Source organism: Canis lupus, chromosome 34 (assembly GCF_003254725.2).
Source record: "Canis lupus dingo isolate Sandy chromosome 34, ASM325472v2, whole genome shotgun sequence".
NCBI lineage: Eukaryota > Metazoa > Chordata > Mammalia > Carnivora > Canidae > Canis > Canis lupus.
This window is the reverse complement of record NC_064276.1, coordinates 37,845,087-37,860,199: the sequence shown is the minus strand read 5'-3', so window position 1 is coordinate 37,860,199 and position 15,113 is coordinate 37,845,087. Positions and strand designations below refer to the sequence as shown.

Here is a 15,113-nt window from a genome sequence, read left to right as displayed (position 1 = left end):
TAATTTGGGACAATATAATAACATTAGAGAAAACAGAAATATGAACACTTTTAGGGTGTTTTTTTCTTTTTGCTCCTAAATTTTTTGTAAGAGCATTAACACTTGGATTTTACACATTTTTATATCATACATTTATCAAAACTGTGACTTTTTAAAATTACTTGTCATTAAACAAATATTTCCCCATGTGTTTTAATTAAATATTAGCTGTGGATTTAAGACATTTGCAACCTGCACAAAAGTATGAACAGATAATCTCAACACTCTGTAGAGCAAAGGTACCATCAATAGAAGTCAGTGTTTACTTATTAAGTTAGTTACAGAGTCAGGGCTTACATTTCATAAGCAATTTAGTAATATAACAGAATTATGCCCTCAAGCAATTTCATGTCCAGTATAGTTATTTATAAAGGAATCATGTTTTAGGATAATAATTGTATTAAAACACTGTGAATGTCTAATAAATGTTTTATTATACTTAACAATGCTAATTTGCTAAAATAAAGGAGCACACCAAAGGGGAAGTCAAAGGCCATTTGAAAGTAATTTTAAGTGTCACATAATAGACATATTCCGCACACACAAAAAGCAAGTGAAGCCCCACATTTCTTTTCATTTCTGCAACCATTTAATTTGTATGACATTTCATAATCCTCATGCAAAAAGCAATCATTACAAACACAGGACACTCAAGTTAAAAGACAGCCAAACACAGCAGTAAGCAAGAGAATTTTGTCATGCATAAAATAACAGTCATAGAAAAAGGAAGGGGGGGAAAAAGACCGAAAGTCATGTATTGATTTCAATAATATAAATAGAAAAGAAGCAGGCATTAACTGTAAGCATATTTCTTAGGGAAGGATTATTAAACATTTCAAGAAAGACTTCTGAGTCTTTTCAGCGATTACTGTGCATTATGTTTGTAATTCAAACTATACCTATTATCAGAACCCTCAAAGAATGAAAAACACCATCCCAGAAAATGGAAAGGAGAAAAAAATAAAAAGAGACATAGTCCAGTTATGTTTCATCAGCTCAGAGAAACAGCCTTGAAAGATAGTAGTAACTGGCAAAGATCAAAATATTGGACATGGAGAAATTAACGATGTAACTGAAGGGACCCGTTGACTACTCAATTGAAAGGTCATCATTTCAAGGTCATTCCAAATATAGACAGAGGAGCTATACACAATAAATTGAATGATACACTTTTATAGTCACTCTTGCAAGCAATCATTCCATTAAGAGAAAACCTAGACGAAAACAAGTCTATGTTAATTGGAACTCAGTCACAAGTTCACAGAGATCTACATTTCTTTAATATGACCCTGCTTGGTGCAAAAAATACCCTGAGTGTTACTGGATATCCATGCAACAATGTTGCTACATTTCTGAAAAATAGAGATAGTTTTTATTTGAATTAAAAAAAAATCACTGTATCAAAAACTATACTTGAAATATTTCCAGTTTTAAAATATCATGCAAAATATTAGGCTTAGAAAATTATGTTTTCAAGCTTTTTATTTTTCTTTAACTACTGTAGGCAGTAAATGAACAGACTTTAACACATATGATTTCTTGCATTTCTATTTTCAAAGTTGCTATATGGAAGTTATAGTTTGATTTACTGGTTAGCAACACAGATTTAAATGCAGTGGTGGTTATTTATTGCTGCCCAAACCACTATCTACTTTCCGGTTTTAGTTAGATTACTTAATTTGCTGAATTCTTGGCTCTATTAAGAAACTGCTAGCGTTAAGTTCAAAACATGTTTTTTGCTGAGTCAGCAGTTCACTAACTTTTGGAGACAGATGTAAAACCCATTACAATTAAATTAAGTCACTCCTGTCACTTTGTTCAGGCCTCTTTTGAACAATTCAGATGAAGTGTCTTTCTTTCCTGTCCTAGGGTACCCAGGCAATTTACAGGACTTCTTGATGAAATCATTCAGGTTCTACAGTCACGCAGGCAGTAGTTTTACATATTTTGCACACACACACAGAATTGCTGGTTCTTGGGGCTGCTGGGTGGCACTGTTGGTCAAGCACCCACTCTGGGTTTCTGCTCAGGTCCTGATCCCAGGGTCGGGAGATAGAGCTCTGACCTGGGCTCTGCTCTCAGCCTGGAGTGTATTTAAGACTCTCTATTCCTTTTCCTCCTTTTCTGACCCTTCCTCCCTCAAATAGATTTTAAAAAGAAGAATTGCTGGTTCTTGGGTCTGCACAAGATGTAATAGTAAGAGAATTTTTTATTAAAACATGATCTGCTTCTTGTTTGCAGGTGGGACACAGATCTCAGTTGCTATTTGACTCTGGGTCTGCATAAGTAGGGAAGCCATGGAAACGATACTGCATATACAATGAGACAACTCTTCCATGGATAGAATGGTTGAATCACCCTTTATGCTACATTATTTATGATCACTTTTCCTACTCAGGAAGCTGCATGCCTCTTAACTTTTGTGGGATAATAATCACAGACATGCCCAGTATGGAACAGCTCTACTGTAGTAAATCTGGAAAGTTAAAAACAGATAGAGATATTCAGCATCATAAATAGATGGGGACATCATTATCTTAGAGAAAGATTAAGTCAAATTCTCCCAACAAAAGAATTTCACTTACTGAATACTAAATAAAATCTCATTATTGTATGATATTAAATTGTTCCCACAGTATGGGTTTCATAATTCCTGCATCACTGGGCTGGGTTTTCTTAACATCGAGAGTTGTTTACACATCTGATTTTTTGAAGATTCCCCGGGAAGAAGAGGGCTGATAACAGTTTTTGGCAAAAATGGTTATAAAAAGAAAACAAACCACCAGATTTCCTTGATCTCATATGCCTAAAGGCATAGGGAACAGATATTTGAGAGTGTCCAGCATTGCAAATTGAAAATCTCAACATTGGTTTCTCTAAGGAAGCTTCCAATAGAGTAAACATATGTTTACGGTTCACAGAAACCGATGCCTACATGATCTCAAGATTCCTTATTCCCAGGCTGGAAGGAAAACAACCATTGCTTTGAGCTCCCTTCTTTCTAGGAGATGAGCAACTCTAGGTCATTATTAGTTTATTCTAAACTGACATAATTTGATATAGTTACTGATGTTAAATTTTTTTAATTGAAGGAAAATATAGTAAGAAGTGACTGTCATTAATTTCCTTATGAAAATTAGACAATTACATTTTAGAGACCATGTATTTCCTATAAATTGATTAACATTATTTCCCCAAAGGGTAAATAAAATCATTTATCCTTCAGCAAAAATACACAGCCACGATCATTAACAACATTCCAACCATAGCTTATGCTTCTTTTAAACTACAAACAGTGCATTTTCAATACTAGCAGTTTAAATGGGTATCTTAAAGCACCAAAATATAAAGTGAATGGGCCCTCTAAAACCTGGAGAAGTGATTTATTTTACCTTGAAACTCTATAGGATCTGTCCTCCTTGAGGAATGCACACATAACTCTCATTAGAGTTAATAGGAAAGTGGACCTCATGTCATTTTGAAAGGGAGTGAGAGTAATTACTATATTTTATATCTCCTATAGGCAATAAATAGATTCAGTGGGGAAACAGCAGGACTAGGAAGGTAAAGGGAATTCCTAATCATGAAGGTAAAGGGAACTCCTAACCATGAACTCTGAACTCATTTAAATCCCAAAGAGTTTCTTTGCCTTTAATATAAGCATAATTCAAAATGTTGGCCTTTACAAAGGACTTATGATGCAGTCTTATATTTTAGGATCTGACCACAGTGCCTTTTATTTTTTTAAAAAAAGGAATAAAAATATCAGCATTTCTCTCTAGTTAACCGGAGAATAATTATGAGGCCTCGAAATAATTACTATCCACCCATATTAATGCCGCTTTTTATCATTCTCTTTGATGAAGGGCTAATATACTTTAGGTCTCAAATACATTAGAACTGATTATAAATTCCTTCATTATGGGTTCAATTCAGCAGAAATTATCTGTACTTTGTGTCACACATATCTGCAAAAGGCAAGCAGGTTGAGGGTATTATTAGCTCCTGACTTAGGAAGCTGGCCATGAGAAATGTGTCCTTCTTAGGAGAACAAGTCTTTGAAAATTTTAGGATTATTTAGAGCTCCAGGCTCCTGTGAGTTCCATTGTGATAGGTGAAGAGCCCTGGCTAATGACCTTGCTCTATTCTTTCCCCACCAGACTTGGAGGTAAACTGACTCCATGGAATTCCTAAGGCTATTTCCACAGAATGGGGAAATTTAAGGATGTTGCCATTGGAGGCCATTTAAATCTTTTCAGGAATATTCTTAGTCTTTAAGAAACTAGAATCAATAATGTAAGAATCTAATTATGTCTACTCTGGGTGGAAGACAATGTCAGAATTCAGGACATTGACAATAAAGACAGTAGTGTGTTACTGTATTTGATTTTTTTCCAAATTGATAAACATTAAAATACAATGACTCAAAGAAATCAGTTATCACAACAGCTGGAGTTGTTAAAAAGGTAGTAAATTTTACCTATTGAAATTTGGTGAATTTTATATAACTACAATACACAACTCTTGAGAATACGGAAATGAGTGAAAGTGACTGATTCAGAGTAATACTCATTAATTTGATATTACTATATTAACTAAAGATTATCACACTTTTTAAACCATCAATTGTATGAATAAAGAAATCATAGCTGAAAATAATTTTCTCAATACTTTTTCTATTGTGCAATGTCACAAATATGCATTTTGAGAAAATAAAAATATAATGCAAACTGCTGTGATGAAATATTGGAAGCAAACTTCGAGAGAATTCATAGTTTTTAAAGAATCTCTATCTGTGTGAATTTTGGTGGCTCTACTATGCCCTGCATGATGTTTGAGTATCTTTTCGGAGAGCTACCTGTTTAGGCTAGTGGTTCAAATGCTGTAGAAAGGAGCAGGTTCCAAGGGTATAAAAGCAGCAGACATGCTCTTTGTTTATTTTTGTGTTAGAAGAAAACACCTACGTGAACAAAAAACAGATTCAGTTCTTCAGAGGCAGAGCACGCTTAAAACATGACTTTTAGGGAAAAGAAAATTTGATGTTAAGGTCAGGAAAAAAGGAAAGAGAAATTTTGGATCCAATACATTGAGAAGAGCTCATTCATATTAATAAGAAAAACAAGTTGTTTTTTCATAAAATTATCTTTATTACAATACTTTGAAGTCAAAAGCAAATCCTGTCTAGAACAAACATGATAGGATCTGGGGAAATATTTTTAAGTAGATAAAAAGTAAGTAAAATAGGCTAACTCTTAATCTGAGCATCACTAAATTTGCACAAGCTCATTATTTTTTTAACACTACATTTGTTTGATTTTTTAAAAAAATGCACATGCAGTATTTTATAGCATGAAGAATGTCAGAATAATGCCCCCTTCTCATTTGGAGCAACGTAGCTGTATGTTGTATAAATCCTGTTGCACACTGTGAAATCATAGTCTCCACTGACCTGCCTTTCCACATATTATCCAGAGATGTGCCTGCGTATGGTGGGGACACAAGTGCCACCAGATGCTCAGAGCTCTTTCAGTAGGGCTTGAGGACTGAGATGGCACCAAGAGTCCAAATTCCTTGGCGTGGCTGCCAGTATTTAGTCGTCCAGCTTTTCCAAATATATATTATTCCAGATCCCCAGTGTACATGGTGAGCAACACAAGCAAGACCCTAGCCCTCATGAAAATTAATCTCGTCAGATAAAGAGCCATTAAGTAAATAATCACACACAAAAACACATATTTACAGATGGTGTTAAGAAAAAAAGTCTTGGTGTTCTGAGAGGTTGTGCAAGGTGACCTAGCTGAACCTAGGAGATCTTCATTGAGCAAGTGCAATATAGTCTGAGGCCTGAAGCATAGCTCCATTCTAAGCAAGCAAAGAGGCTGGGAATGGGCAGGTAGGGTGGAAAGAAGATTCCAGCAAGAAAGGCCCTAAAATTAGAGGGAGTCTGGGGTTAGTGAGACTGACAAAGGGAAACAGAGAGTAACAGGAGATGAGACTGAGGTGCAGCATCTCTAGCCTGTGGATTTTTGTCTTAACCCTAAAATCAATAGAAAGGCCTTTAAAGGGTTTGTGCACACACTGACAAATTCTTCCCTATCTGAATCTTAAAGAGAAAATCAGAAATGGGTGAAGTCACTCCAAATCACAGGGCAGAGAATATTTTACACAGAAGCCTGCGTTATATTCTTATCAGATGAAAATAATTTCATTAAAAGAAATTAGATGATGGAAAAAGAGTCTATAACTGTTCTCTATTCCTTGTTTGCAAATAAGATTAATATCACCAAAAAGAGAAATCTAAGACTCCAGCATATCTAAAATTTTATGAATATCTTAAAGTTTTTTATTAAGCACATATTTAAAGTTATATTCATTTTGCTTAAAAATTAACAAAATGAGAATTAACATATCTTAAGTACTCTTATATTCAGAAAAAGATAGATATTCTGTAGATGATTTTTACTTGGATATCAGCCCCCTTCTCAGCATAAATGGAATGGCCACCAGGTCTACTTCAAGGTGAGTTTTACCTCCCCTATAGGTTTTACTTCCAGAATTATAACTTCCCTCTGCTTCTCCAATTTTATTCCTGTCATGTTCTTCCAAAACTCTCTATTATTGGCCTTGTCTGTGGCCATATTATCACGTGCCTGAATTATTGCACTAACCCCATAGTTATTGCTCCCACTGTCATCTAGACTCTAGACTGTCTCCCAAGCCATTTTGTATGCCATAGGTTTTTAAAGTTGCAGATAATAATAGTGGCAAACCCAAAAAGAAAAAGATTTAATCACCATCAGCTAAAATGTACACACATTCAACTCCTTCTAAGACTAAAATTGCAAGCGTTCCAAGGGAACAGGAACTCAAGAGCGTATACAAAAAACTTGTACTGTGAATTTTAAAATAGCTATAACAAGACAGATGAAAACTAAATATAGTTTAACACTCATTTTGATGTTTTAGAAATTCATGAGCAAAAAAAGATTTTTTTTATTCAAAATGGAAACAAGTCATTTCAATTTTTTAAAAAAAATGCAGTTCAGATTAGTGTTCATTAAACACCATTTCCATTGTTTCATTACTTTAAAATTTTATACTGTTTCTTTATTATTTTAGGCTAAATGACCCAGAGTGAACCGTAAGACTCTCCTCAATCTTTCCAGATTTTATCTCTTCATTACATGGCTTTACAAAATACATCTCTTCTGAATTCTGCCAAATATTTAAAGAGAAACTAATACCAGCCTTTCTTAAAGTCTTCCCCAAAATCGAAGAGGATGGAATGCTTCCAAACTCATTTTATGAGGCAGCATTACCTGATAGCAAAGCCGGATGAGCACACCACAAGAAAAGAAAATCACAGGCCAATATCTCCAATGAACATAGATGCAAAAATACTCAATAAAATATTAACAAACCAGATTCATAAATACGTAAAAAAAATCATATATCATGATGGATTGAGATGCAAAGATGGTTCCGCATTAACAAATTAATTAATATGATATATTGCATTAACAAAATGATGGCTAAAATGATCATCTCAATAGATGTAGAAAAGGCATTTAGACAAAACATTACATATTTTCATGATAAAAACTCTCAACAAACTAATACACGGAGGAAATGTATCTCAAAATAATAAAGGCCATATAATAAGTCCACAGCTAACATCATAGCCAATGGTGAAATGACGAAAGCTTTTCCTCCAAGATCAGGAACATGACAAGGATGTCCATTCTCAGCACTTTTATTCAACATAGTACTAGAAATCTTGTTCAAAGCAATAGGGGAGAAAAAGAAATAACAAGTGTCCAAGTTGGAAAAGAAGAAGTAAAATAACTTCTATTTGCAGGTGACATGATTTTATATGTAGAAAATCCTAAAGACTCCACCTAAATACTGTCAGAACTAATAAACAATTTCAGTAAAGTTGCAGGAAAAAAAGATCAATAAACAAAAATCAGTTGTATTTTTATAAAAATGAAATATCAGAAAGAAAAATTAAGAAAATCTCACTTAGATCAAAAAGAAAACAATCTCACTCAACATCAAAAAGGTTAAAATATGAAGTACTAAATTTAAGAAGCAAAGATCTGTACACTGCAAACTATAAGACCTTGATGAAAGAAACTGAAGAGGACATAAATAGATGGAAAGATATTCCATGTTCATAAGTTGAAAGAATATTGTTAAAATGTCGATGCTATTTAAAGTGATCTACAGATGCAATGCAATCCCTCTCAGAATTCCAATGGTGGGCAGCCCTGGTGGCTTAGCGGTTTAGCATCGCCTTCAGCCCAGGGCGGGATCCTGGAGACCCGGGATCGAGTCCCATGTCAGGCTCCCTGCATGGAGCCTGCATCTCCCTCTGCCTGTGTCTCTGCCTCTTTCTCTCTTTCTCATAAATAAATAAATAAATAAATAAATAAATAAATAAATCTTTAAAAAAATTCCAATGGTGTTTTCCACAGAAATAGGACTCATAATTCTAAAATTTGTATGAAACCACAAAAGACCCCATATAGCCCAAGCAATTCTGAGAAAGAGCACCAAAGCTGGAGGCACCATATTTCCTGATTTTAAACTATGTTACAAAGCTATTGTAATCAAATCACTATGGTATTGGTATAAAACGTAGACACATAGATCAATAGAACAGAATAGGGACTCCAGAAATGAACCTAAGCATATGTGGTCAATTAATTTTCAACAAAGGAGCCAATAATATAGAACAGAGAAAGGATAGTCTCTTCAATAAGTGATGCTGAGAAATAAACAAAAGAATGAAACTAGACCCCTATCTTATATAACACGCAAAAATAATCTCAAAATGTATTAAAGACTTGAATGTAAGACATGAAATCATAAAACCCCTAGAAGAAAACATAGTAAGTGAAGTCCTTGACATTGGCCTTGGCAATAATTTTTTGGATTGGATACCAAAACCAAAAAAATAAATAAATAAAAATTAAAATAAATAAAAATTTTAAAAAGCAAAGACAACAAAAACAAAAATAAATAAGGGAACCGCATTAAGCTGAAAAACTTCTCCACACCACAGAAACTATCAACAAATGAAAAGGCAACCGACAGAACTGGAGAAAACATTTGCAAACCACATATTCAATAAGGGGTTAATACATAAAATATACAAGAAATACATACGACTCTGTAGTAAAACAAAACAGAGCAAAGAAAAAAAAAACAACTCAACCCAATTTAAAACATTCAAAACTTAACTAGGCATTTTTTCCTAAAGAAGACCTACATATGACCAACAGGTACATGAAAAGGTGCTCAACATCACTAATCATTAGGGAATACAAATCAAAACCATAATGAGATATCATCTCGCCTCTGTTAGAACATCTATTACCAAAAGATGAGAAATAAGAAATGCTGATGAGAATCTGGAGTAGAGCAGACCTTTGTACATTGTTGATAAGGATGCAAACTGGTGTAGATAACAGTATGGAGGTTCTTCAACAAGTTAAAAATTGAACTACAATATGATTATGATTTAGCAATCCCACTTCTGGTTATATATCTAAAGGAAATTAAACCATGATCTCGATGAGCTATCACAGCAGCATTGTCAAAATAGCCAAGGTATGGAAACAATCTAAACGTCCATCAGCAAATGAATGGATAAAGAAAAGGTGGTGTATATATACACAATGGAATATTATTCAGACTTAAAATTATTTCACTTTTAGTAACACGGATGAACCTGGAGAACATTAAGTGAAGGAAGCTAGATATAAAAAGACAAATACTGTACGGTATCACTTATATGTGGATTCTAAAAAAATTAAAAATAAGAAAATAGAAGTCATATTCATAGAAATAGTAAAAAACAAATGCTTGCCAGGGTCTGGAGAGTGGGTGAAATGGGAAGAGATTTGGGGGGAAAGTGTAAAAACTTTCAGTTATAAAATAGGTAAGGTCTGAAATGTATAACATGGGTTACCAAAGTTGATACTGTTGTACTGTATAATCAAAATCTGCTGGGATGTCTGGGTAGCCAGTGGTTGAGCATCTGTCTTCAGTTCAGGGTGTGATTCCAGGTCTGGGGATCGAGTCCCACATTGGGCTCCCTGTATGGGGCTTGCTTCTCTGCCTGTGTCTCTGCCTCTCTCTGTGTGTCTCTCATAAATAAATAAATAAAATCATTAAAAAAATCTGCTAAGGTATACAACTAAATGCTCCCACAATAGAAAGAAGAAGGAAGGAAGGAAGGAAGGAAGGAAGGAAGGAAGGAAGGAAGGAAGGAAGGAAGGAAGGAAAGAAAGAAAGAAAGAAAGAAAGAAAGAAAGAAAGAAAGAAAGAAAAGAAAGAAAGAAAATAATAAAAAAAAAACAGAGTACATCTTTTTCCATTGCGAGTCTTGTCACTGTTGCACAAAAATGACCTCACCCTCACCTCTTGTATGCTTTGTCTTATACAGTTGATTTCTTAAAGTTCTAGCTACAGTCAGCTCACCTCAAAGAGGAGGAAAGGAGGATGATAAGAATAGGGAACCTCATCTAATATACCCTGTAAATATTTTTGCATATTGAGAAGAAGGAGTACTGTTGTGTGTTTTGGCCTGAACTGTTGTCTTCAAGATATGAACTAGAGACAGTTCTATAGTGCTCAGCAAGACCTGACTGTGAAAATATCTTACTTCCTGGACATTACTAGATTTTTTCTCCATAAATAAGATAAATAATTTGAGCCAGTAATTTTTTATCTTTTTTTTCTAAGTGCGTCTCATTGGGAAATAAGTCAGTAAGGTCAAGACCTCTACTGTTAAAGTCCTAAACGAGCTAGACTGTGTGTGTTCCCCTGAAGTGACACTGGGACAGTTTCCAGTCTCAAACATGTCTCTCCTCGCTAAATATCTCGTCCTCAGTGAACTATTTCATTCTCTTTCCTCCTTGCGCATTCAATTCCACATGGATTGATTCTCCCTTACCATGCAATCTCCTGTGCTCCCTCCTGCCTGATACAATAAATAATAAGCTTGCCTGATACAACAAATGATAAGTTTATTATAAAAAAAACCACCTATGAATCCAGTGATTATATGCCCAGAGTCATAGGATGCTATAGCTAGAAAGGACCCTACTGACTAAGTCCTCACAGTCCTCCAAACTCCACAAATCCTCAAAAAAAGTGTTAACTCATTTTTCTCAGGCCCCAATGCTGGTTAAAAGCAGAGCTTAGTCTAGATTTCAGGTTTCCTATCACTTGATCTCGTTAGTTCCTTTACCTTAAGTCACATGACAAAGACAAGCAGAGAAAAAGGGGAAAAAAATGAATGTGAAGGTATCGGATGTAGCATAGATATCTTTTAAATAAACAAAACAGGGCCACCATCATTATAACTATAAAGCCTTTAGTACTCCTCTAACCAATATTTTACTTAGATGTCATTGAGGTTAAAATTGAAATAAAAATAAATATTTATAGGGGCGCCTGGATGACTCAGTCAGTTGGGTGTCTGCCTTCACCTCAGGGCACGATCTCAGGGATCGTGGGATTCAGCTGCAAGTTTGCTCCCTGCTTGGCGAGGAGCCTGCTTCTCCCTCTTCCACTCTCCCTGCTTGTGCTCTCTCTCTCTCTCCCTCTTTTTCAAATAAATAAAATCTTAAAAAACAAACAGATATTTATAGAAATGACTTTAAAAGGGAAAAACAAAACAAAACAACGGAGTTGGAATAACAAAGATCCTAGAGTTTAAACCAAATAAGTAAAAAGTTATTAAAACAATTTCCCAGTACTATATATTGCTAAACTGAATGATGTATGGAATAATTAAAGTATGAAAAAATTAAAGTAATCAACTTAACTTCAAAGAAAAACCATCGCTAAGGGGAATAGATGGCTGTAGAGGCTGATGACAGTGAAATGCTCTATAGATCGGTTATACGACTACCGTCTAGAACCTTGAAGTCCCTCTACTCCAGCACTTAAGATGCTTTGGCTCTAACCACTCCTTGGGTCCCCTTACTGTACCATAATTAATGTTTGGCATAGCAGGTGCTCCCAGCACCCACCTAGAGTGCTATAGGCTGATATCCTTCATAACTAGCAATTTTAGTATTTTAATATTTCCTCTAGATTAATTTCAAAGAGATTTCCAAGCCTAGAGGTCTATAACTCTAAAATGTATTTCCTAAAATATATACTAACATTACTTAATATTGTGACTATGTTCTAATTGGTCAGGAAACAGCTCTTTCATGTGTTACTTGTATAAACTTGGACATGTATTTTTAACTTCATAAAATCAGGAACACAGTGCCACTTCACCCTCAATATTGTTATAATAAGAATTCAAAGTGCCTAGTAAAGGGCTTAATATAGAGATGTAAAATTAAGTATTTGTTCGCCTTTCATGTTTCTTTTATTTATTGCCTCAAATCAAATCTTTAAAACATATTCTCACACACAAACACACACCCGTCCACTCACACATGTGCCTCCTAGTGCAATATGTGCTGAACAAAAAGGACTTTAGAATTAGGCTGTTCCTGCTCAGCTATTAGTTATGTGATTTTTGTAACTTTCTTAACTCTGTATTATTCAGTTTCTTTAAATGTAAAGGTGGACAATCTCCACCTAACAGGGCTATGTTATAAGGATTTGAGATCATGGACATGAAATACCTAGTTTAGTGCCTGATGTATAAAGAGAGTACAAAAATAATAATGATAATTATCACCATATTGTCTCAATGTAACACTAATTTGCTTTTAATATGTACTAATGTCTAAAGTAGAGATATCGCAACTATTTTCACTGAACTTATGTATTTGACCCAGTCCCCCATTGCTTAATGTAGAAACATTTAATTAAAGTCCAATATTTCATCATTCTCCCTAAATAGTCTATTACCAGAGCGTTCTGACAAAAAGGTAATTATGGTATTTCATACTCACTTTGAAAAGTATTGAAACAAATTTACCAGACTATTCCTCAGAAGATAATCGTATGTATGATTTTTGAAGTCTCCTGAGCGCCAAGCATCCTAGAAGGTGCATAGCAATAGTTATAGCTATATAAACATTATTTTCCACCAATGATCTCCAGGAAGATTATGTTCAAGTACTTCTTCATGTAAGAATAATTTTCCTGCTAGTTATACATAACTCCACATTTTGACAAGGACAACTTGGTAGAAAGAATTTTTCTGAATGAGTCATAAATTGAGCATCTATTTTTACATGTCTAGCATATAATGAATTTTCATATATTTTTAATTATAAGCCAAGGAATATGACACAGTAATTAAAATGATAGTTTCTAAAAATATGCTACCTGGTTTCAAATCCTGTCTGTAGTTACTACAAGCTCTGTGATCTTAATTTCTCTGTCTTCATTTCCTCATTTGCAAAATAAACATAATTAATCACAGTACCTCCCTATAGAGCTGATGTAAGAACTAAATGAGTCAATTTACCAAATGGCTTACATGATACAAAGTAAACGGCCAAGCAAAGTATTAGCTATTTCTATGAGATAGGCAGTGATTATCTTCATTTCATATCTTCGTGTTCAAATGGAGAACATGAAATTTGAACCTCAGTTTGGGAAATAGAAATTAATGAACTTGTTCAAAGAACCTGATGCTATGTTAACCACTCCACAAGAAATTTTTAAAATATTTATTTATTTATTTGAGAGAGAGAGCACACAGGGTGTGGGGGCTAGGGAGGAGCAGAGAGAGAGAGAGAGAAACCCAAGTGGACTCCATGCTGAGCGAGAAGCCAATGGTGGCTCAATCTCAAGACCAGGTGAGATCTGAGCCAAAACCAAGAGACGGATGCCTCACCAACTGTGCCATACGGGTGCCCCAACTACCCCATAAGGATTATCTTATTGACTCCTCACAACTATTCCAGTCTCAGAATTATTATTCCATTTGTGGGGAGATTGGGAGGGGAATCTGGGGCTTAGAAAAACTGTATTTTTCCAGTATCTTCTATCTAATAAGTAAGGAGCCAGGATGTGAGACAAGTTCTATATTTTTCTGGAATTCACACCATTAAGACTATTCTGTGGGGATCCCTGGTTGGCTCAGTGGTTTAGCGCCTGCCTTCAGCCCAGGGCGCAATCCTGGAGTCCCGGGATCGAGTCCCACGTTGGGATCCCGGCATGGAGCCTGCTTCTTCCTCCTCTGTCTCTGCCTCTCTCTCTCTCTCTCTCTCTCTCTCTCTATGTCTATCATAAATAAATAAATAAATAAATAAATAAATAAATAAATAAATCTTAAAAAAAGACTTATTCTGTGCTTTCATAAGGTATCATAAAATGTCAATAAAATTTACAGAGATTAATAGAAAAGCAGTTAAAATCTAAGAGTGTTTTAATGGGATACACACACACACACACACACAGTTGTGTATCCATACATAGCCATAGATCTATGTGATGTATATACGTAGATATGTATAGTTGAGACTCTAACCACTCAGAGTAAACTTCGCTGTTAATTTTTTACATGGCATTAGGTTCGCTGAGATGATGAAGAAAAAAAATAGAAATGAAACAATTACAAATGTGAGGAAGTATAAAACCATGCTAGGTAACTCTTTTATGGTATGAGGAGAAAAAAAAGCAAGGTTGTGGATACAGAATTCAACAAATAAAATAAAACGACGTGCAAGTAATATGCTCTGCATTAGGACCAAATCTTATAAACGTCTCGTCCCTAACATTGGGTAAGTAGGCAGGGCACAAAACAGTCTAGAAAGGGCAGGAAATGTGGTTTGTTCAAATGGAGAACATGAAATTTGAACCTCAGTTTGTTACTTAGTCCCAGGGTGTGGGCCCCAGGCCCCTGCCCCAGACTGTGAGGCAGTTGCTCATGCAGGAGCCGGAGGCCTCAGCAGCACGAGATGGTTCATTTCAGAATGACAGCTGTCGGGTTCTCAAGTAAGAGCCCAAATTAATAACACAGCTGGGTTCTAGTTGGAGCCCTGCCACTTAACTAGATGATAAAGTATAAGACATTGTTCAAGTCACTTCATATCTCTGAGCCTTCCTTCAGCTGTAAAAAGGAAGGCGATGTCTTCTAAAAA

The 15,113-nt window shown here is 35.1% G+C and overlaps 1 protein-coding gene across 9 annotated transcripts in view; it reads right to left on the bottom strand.

Annotated features, from left to right (window-relative positions):
- Positions 1 to 15,113, bottom strand: part of NLGN1 (neuroligin 1) — an 817,938-nt gene that overhangs the window by 446,144 nt on the left and 356,681 nt on the right. The gene's annotated exons all lie outside the window — the stretch shown is intronic.